This window comes from Camelus ferus, chromosome 30 (genome assembly GCF_009834535.1).
Source record: "Camelus ferus isolate YT-003-E chromosome 30, BCGSAC_Cfer_1.0, whole genome shotgun sequence".
Taxonomy (NCBI): domain Eukaryota; kingdom Metazoa; phylum Chordata; class Mammalia; order Artiodactyla; family Camelidae; genus Camelus; species Camelus ferus.
Genome location: NC_045725.1, coordinates 17,153,930 through 17,161,650, shown reverse-complemented (window position 1 = coordinate 17,161,650; position 7,721 = coordinate 17,153,930). Strand labels below are relative to the sequence as shown.

Sequence of the window (7,721 nt, the reverse complement as noted above, 5' to 3'; positions counted from 1 at the left end):
TTTCTCATGTAAAACAGACACTGAAATGCTGTGGGGGAAAGGAACAGAAGTTTCTCCTGAAGTAGTGGTGACAAAGGACAGAGGTGGCTTTCAGAAATGCAAGGACACAGCTCATCAACTTACCACTGCTTTCAAATAAAAGTGAGGTCTCTTGGGAGAATCTAAGCCACTAAGCAGACACATCTCAGAGCAGTTAATGAAATGCTTTGCATTTCAGCAGAAAAGTTTCAATGGTGAAAATGATGTAGGAATTAGAAGCATGCTTTGCTTTGACGCTTGGAAGTCCACATTTTCCCAAACAGTCACCACAAGTGCGAGGTCTTCAGGAGACTGATGTCCCCCAGCTGCATGGGCATCTGCACTGTCATTTCACCAAAGATCATGAACTCTGCCCAGTTCTCTGTCCTCTGGGTGGAGAGCTCCAACCAGTTGTGAGTCGCCTAAATCCACATGGGCGTCACCCGCCATTTTAAATGTGTCAACCAACAGAGCTGGTCCAGCAGGTTTCATTCTGGAAAATAACTGGTTCGTGGACTCTTCTGGTTTTTTGGTTTTTGGGTTTTTTTTTTTTTTTTCTATTTTGCATTATGGTACCACATAAATCATCTCAAACTCTCATTTGTCAATGAAAGCCAAATTTGGACTAAGAAATTGTTCTTGGCACTCCTTATTTTTGGCCAAACCTTTCTGAACTCCTTTGCTCAGGGAGCCAAACTATCAGACTTCCAAATATGAAACAGTGTATTCGTTTTGCCTCTAAATTCCATACTCCAGAATCCAACCAAATCAGAGCGTGCTACCTAAAGATGAGTGTTTTTCTTAGTATTTTCCAGAAACTCATTTGTCTTTGAGGACTTAATGCAATGAAATTCATGGAATGTTCCATCATATTGTCTGGGGGGGGGGGGACCATAGCAAAAGATGAACAGATCTGAGGAGCAGGTAACCACGTGGCTAGAGCCCAAGTGAGGCCATTTTGGAGGATGTGCATGGCATGGCTTTGAGGGCTGAGAAGCTGGCTAATAGTCTTCCTGGACTCCTCTTTTTACAGCTTCCCTCATGGAAATCAAGACCTGGCCAATTTTTAAGAAAGTAAATGTCTTTTAATATTTAAAAGATCACAGTTAAACATAATCACGTACCAATATGATCCCTATAAAACAAGCTTTACCAAACTAATCTTATTTCTATGTTGAGAAGTTATCAAGGAAAAGTCAACACTTTTCTGAGTCAAGATTTTCAGACACTATTGTCAAACCATCCCTATGGACAAACAATACAGATAAACATTGACTGAATGATGGTTAAGTAAAGAAGTTTCTTAACTAGTTGAATGACTGCATGTATATGCTGTCTATAAACTCAATTCTACAATCAGTTTCACAGAATCATAGTGTGTGGTGAAGGGGGCAGGGGCATCCTCTTCTTGCAAAAACTATATATTTGGCACATTTATTATGACTCATGGGGATATACAGAAATCAGGTGCATGATATTTTGATGCAACTGTTTTGAAGATATTTTGACAGCCCTGTAAGATGATTTAATTCTAAGGAATTTTTCTAAAGTGCTAATTAACATAATTACATACACATTCCCTTCCTGACCTTCATCCCATTTCTGAGTGAATTTTAGAGGTGCAGGAAGGTCAAACCCAGGGCTGGGATGAGGCTTTGCGATGTTCATTATTCACGTTGCCAGGGAATAAGAAAAAGATGTTTTTATATTTTGATGCACCCATTTCAATATGACCAAATCAAAGTAGTCACTTCAAAACCTTTTTCCAGACCTGATTTCCATACATACATCTGCATCACAGATTTTGGAACTCCACAGCAATATGGACAGTGCTCTTCAGCACTCCACGAGAAGTTTACTTTCCAGGCTGGCAATCATTCATGTTGCTTCTAATGTTTGTGATGACAAAAAGATGGAGAGAGAGCTGGTGTGATGGTTTTAGAGTCAGAATTCGACAGAGCTCCCCCAAGCGAGATGTTGTCTTGCTGCCTTTGGGCATGCAGGTAAAGACTACCTACCTTTCCAGGTTCTTTGATTGTAAGCAAAAGAAATAGACCCTGGCTGGCTAAGCAAAAAAAGAGCTTTCTAGGAAGGATACTGCCTAGTGCTTTCAATAGTGGAAAAGGCAAACAGCCAAGTCTGGGGAAGGCCCACAGTCCGAGGGATCCCAGCAGGGAGTTGAGACACTGGTTCTGGAGGGAAAGGCCACCAGCGTCTTCAGTTCCCCTGGCCACCTGTCCTTCAGTGTCTCTGCCCGAGTTTCAAATCTTGTCTCATGTGCCCCCTGTCCTGTGATTAGGATTGTTGGGGTCATGTGGAAGGAAGAGGGTCATTTCCCCAGGGGAAAAGGAAGGGCCCTGTTGCCAGAAGAAAGGGGCAGGATGTGGGGAAAGAAAGAAAAAAATAGACCCACTGAAGACCTGAACTCCAGTCAAACACTCATTAAAAAAAAAAACAAAACAAAACAGGTTTGGCCTCCCCTGTTTTATGTAAATGGGATTTACTTGGCTGCAAGTTCAAGAGTGCTGACACAGCCTTGCCGGTCCCGGCACCTGTAGGACAGCGCCCCTTCAGCGGTTCCAGCACTGCCGTGGGACCTTCACCGTGGCCCCCGGGGTGGCCGTCCTCTGCGATTCTGGGCTCTGGGGCTCTTCCTCTCATTCATCCTCCTGCTCTCGGGATGGTAGCCGTTTCCTGTAGTTACTAACGTCTGGGTTATCTCACACCTGCCTTTTTGGTCCCTCTGCCCTTCTGTAGCTGGGTAAAAGGCTCCTGCATCAATTTCCCTCCATTGGAACTGTCAAGAGTATTTCTAGCTTCCTTTCTGGATTCTGACTGGTGCAAATGCTGAACACCCAGATGATGTCATGGTAGATGGTGAGGGAGGTCGATACCATGCCGCACTTGGCATGCGTGTCTTGTACAAAGGAAGACTTAGGGAACATGATCACCAGCTTCAACTCTCTGAAGAGCTTTCATCTGAAAAAGGGATTATATTTATCCTGTATAGTTCCAGAGGGCAGAACTGGCATTAGTGAGCAAAAATTTCAAGGAAGCAGGTTTCAGCTCAAAATAAGAAATGGTCCTCTAAACCCTTGAACTGCCCATAATGGAATGCACTGGGCAACTTTTGTTGAAAGTTAGTCAAGCAGAGGATAGACTGTCATCCCCCAGAGACACTGGAGTAGTGCCCACCAGGGTGACATACTGGGCCAGGTCCACTCTTGAGGCCCCATAATGCCCCTGCAGAATCAATGGGCTTTAATTAAAGATATGCTCACTTTCTGTTGGAGTTCCAGGACAAAGCCAGGGTGCTTGGTGACCTGCAGAAATCAGGAACAATCATCCTCTAAGATTTATCTTGGCCCCCGAGTACTTTAAAACAATGAGCCTTACTCTAAGACTGAAAAAAATTCAATTTCCTACCATTGTACACCTTGCCAAGAGCAGACATTTGTAAGTAGGAAGGTTCTCTTCATTTTCTCCCCTCTCTGCTTCCACTGGGTTTACTGTGTGTCCCTGGGATTTATGCCCAGAGGCTCTTTGGAGGGGCCAAAGATGACCACAGCCCACAACTCATGGAATCAAAGGATTCGAGTATTCTGAAGAGGGTGGCTCACCCTCGTGAATCTCGTTTGAAGGATCCAAATCTCTGAGGCTGAGGCTTCCCCAGTGAGCCCTGGATTTCACAAGGATGGGTAGACAGTTATGAGGGAACCAGACAAGTCTTCAAAATCTTAATGAGATTACCTTCCTGCCACCTTGAAAATCCCACCACCCTTCTGATTCTTGCTACAGCTGTCAACAATTTACTCACCTCTGTATAGCCCGCCCTTCTGCTGTTTGGGGCTCACGAGTCTTGAAACAGCTGTTCTCCAGCCACCAGTTTGCCTTTCCGGGGGCAAAACTGCCTTCAATTGTACTGTGGCAGTTTGGGGGTAGAGGGGGTAGATGGGGAGAAAGCTATTTCCCTCTTGAGCTCTGATAAACCAAACAGAGAAACCTAACATTCTAACCTCTAATGTGTTCAGAAAATGGTAACTTCTAAGCAGACAAAAGAACCATCCTCTTACATTTTCCACTGGGAACATTGGAGGGGAGAGGAATCACAATGGGTTACCCCTGGTCAAAACCCCAGATACAAAAGGACCAGAAGTTAGAGTTCATTTTGACCTAGACAGTGACGCTCCCCTACTGAAGACAACCCGACCGCTACATCACAAGGGAGAAATCCATGAAACAGCGTTTCCGTGCCTCCGCGCAGCTTCCCGATGAGTGAGGATTCAAATCGACAGCAGGACGTCTATGGCCTGAGGTTGCGTCCTTTGCCAGTACAGCCCCTTGTGGGTGATTTTACATTCCATTCTGCTTCCCCTAAACTTGTCCCAGTCTGTTTGTCATTTCGACATTTGTCATTTGTCTTCCCTGAGACAGCGACTGCCCCGAAGACAAAGAGAAAATGCCTAAGGAGAGGTGGGCAGCTGGCTTGCACATCAGCAACTGCACAACCCTCTGGACACCGGCCGTGGTGTAGGGACACCAGGGTGCAAAACACCATAAAATTCAGATACACCCGTCCTCCTAAAAGTCCAACAAGAGCAGAGGATAATTTTGAGCTTCACAACCTCCTCTTCCCCCAGCCTCTCCCCAAAAGTCAAGCTCTGAGGCCACGGTCTCCTAGTGATAGACTATTGGTCATTCCCTGGACCGAAGGAGCACGACCAGGCAGAGGCTGGTGCTAAGAGAGCAGCGAGGGCAGGAATGAAGAATCTCGTGATGCGGTCGGAGGTGGGCGTGGGGAGTGGGCGGACAGGGGGGTTTTCATGCATGGGCCCACCTATGGGACCACTCCCCTGCTGCAGATCAGGAAACCCCTCCTCACTTTCCAGCTCAGGAGATGTGAATTGCAATGCTCATCTAACACTGATTCTTCTCCCTCGGACCCTGCTCTGACCACCCCGATACTGTCCCCCTCCCTGTCCCTTTATGTTCCTCCGCCCTCTCTCTGCCTACCCCCTCTGGTCTGAGGCAGCCACCTGGGGACCCTGCTCTCTGGTAATTAGCCAGGGCAGCTGCTCAACCCAACAAGCTCTAGAGATCCACAGCTGGGAGAATGGAGTCCTGCCTGGAGGAGGGGGCAGCCAGGGGAGGCCCACCGAGCCTTCTCAGGTGGCCAGATGACGCCTAATTAGGCCCCCTGCTCTGGAGGCCTCACCAGATGGACAAATGCCTGGAAGCCTAGGGGAGGCAGCAAGACGCTGTGGGAACTCCCAGCGTGAGGTTCCCTTTCCAGCTGCCTCTGGGGCTGTGGGGGAGGATGCTTAAAACAGTCACTGGCACCTGCGGTCAGGGGGCCTCGCTTTTCCCTGCCAGGAGGGGAGATGTGGTACAGCCCCCATGCACCCCTTCCATCAGCCTGGAGTCTGAGTTGTTGATTGAAAATGATTTTTTTTTCCAGAGGCACACCAGAGGAGTTGGCACTGGGAACATTTTTCTAAACCTAAGCAGTGCACACTGTGAATTCACAAAAGGCAGAATTAACCTAGGAGGGAAACACGAAGAAAATGCAGAGGTTTCATTCTTTCTGTCTCCCCAGCCTGCAAACGTGAGCTGCAAACGGCGTGGCCGAGGAAGGGTGAGGCCGTTAATGATTTCATTTTGACAAATGGCTGTTTCTGGGCAAAGGAGAAGTCAGAGGCAGACAGTGGGGGGAGGAGGCGCACTGCGGAGGAGCGGGTGTTGTACATTTCGGAGCACGGCCATGGTAGGCGAGGGAGGACTGCCCTGCGGTTCCTCTCATCCACTGGCCGTCATGCCTCTAGCTGCCCCTCAGTATGGCCTCCCCTGCAAGAAGAAAGCCATCTGGGGACAGGCAGGGAAGCGGAACCTTATGTCACCCTCCTCCCCACCAAGTTCTGCTATCCACGAGGAGTTTGCCTTTCAGTGGAGACTCATCAATGGAAAGAACGGTAATGAAGGTTACAAACATTAAGCAGAAAAAAATGCAAGACTGAATCGATGTCCCTATTAGCCCTTCCCTCTTTCTGCCTTCCCCAGCTCCTTGTGTGACGAACACCTTTGCCTTTTGATGAAGAGAGAGTGATCACTCCAGTGCTTAAGTCCTTGACTTAAATGGCCTTTTTAAAAATTGAAGTATAGTCAATTTACAATGTTGGGTTAGTTTCTGGTGTACAGTATAGTAATTCAGGTATACATATATTTTTATATATATTTCTTTTCCTATCCTTTTTCACTATAGGCTATCACAAGACACTGAATATAGTCCCCTGTGCCTTTTTATAGAAAAGGAAAAGTCAGGAAAACACATGAAATCTTTTCTGCCTGCCATCACAGCCCTTGCGCCCCCATTTGCGATACCCTATAAGCAACCGTATGGATTCAGAGAAAAAGCCTATGTGTCTCATTTGGTGGTTTCCTTTTTTAAGCTGTTGCAAAGTGAACTCACATCAGAATTGGTTTTACCTTAAAGTTACCCTCCCACCCAGCGGCAATTGTTTTCTAGCTATTATATGCAGGGAAAACTTCCAAAATAAAATGCAATAAGGCTAAGAAAATAAGCATACAGATCATTTGTTATAATATTTCTTATTTACCATTGTTATTAATGTCCCTTATTTGTGGGACCAATGTGTGGATGGGACAGGCTGTGTATGATTGCATTCTTGGCCAGCAAAGGCCCAGGCTGGCAGCAGAGCGTCTTTGAGCAATCTCAGCTCTGTAGTTTCTGGAGTATAACATATTTTCTGCGGGCTCTGGCTCATACAGTGGACATTAATTGTTAATTCTCCAACAGCCATCTGCTAAAATGTAGACGCCCAGGAAATCTGGGGAAACAGCGCCACCTAGCAGCCCTCACTCTAAGTGCTTCCAAGCTGGGCTTCTCGTTGACTGGGCCAGTGGAAAAGGCTGACCACACTTCTGAGGTTGACCAGGTTGGAAAGATGCTCTCCCTAAATCCACCTCCGCTATCAATGAGCACTGATCAGTTTGCAACATCTTGGAGTCCTTTTGGCTTCAGGAAAGCAGCTCAACGTAATGTTCTGGATGGATAAATAAGGTTTCATAAAATCACATTAGCAGACTGCATTTCTTCTACCAGATGCTTTGGAGCTACACACTTAAAAGATGAGAAAATGGAAGGCCCAAGGAGAAAAAGGTACTTCTTCAAGGTCACACAGGTAGTTGGTGGTTGAGTCGGGCTCAGAAACCAGAACCAATCCTGCTGTTCACAGGATGGGAGCCCTTTTCCAAAGGCTGGGCGAAGAGGAAGAGTTAGTGAGGGCGTCCATCAGTAGGTAAAGGTCTGCATCTATCTCTGAGTCTGTATATTAACAACAGGAGTGTGGCAAGGTGCATAGTCAACACAAGGCCATATTTTGGCTTTTATCCAGGACACAGGTAGATATCGAGGAAAAATCTTTGAGCAGCCCTCCAAAGTGTCATCGAAATGACTGGAACAAATATTTGGGCTATTTCCCACCCAATCTCTCTGTTGTCTGATCAGTGAAATTTCTCCCTGAAAGGAGAAAGACTGCAGACTGTAATTTGGGACACAGACGTTTTCAGATTTTTCTCCTCTAAAGATCCTTTGGAGCTTTGACTTCAAACATGTCAGACACTCTTTCTCTTGTGGGGAGGAATCTGGCAGAGCTGGAAGGGACCTCAGGGATGAGCTCGTCCCG

General features: G+C 46.6%; 1 pseudogene; it reads right to left on the bottom strand.

The window, feature by feature from the left end:
• Window positions 1-213: 213 nt before the first annotated feature.
• LOC102519640 lies at window positions 214-1,087 on the bottom strand (annotated as a pseudogene).
• Between the last annotated feature and the right edge of the window lie 6,634 nt (window positions 1,088-7,721).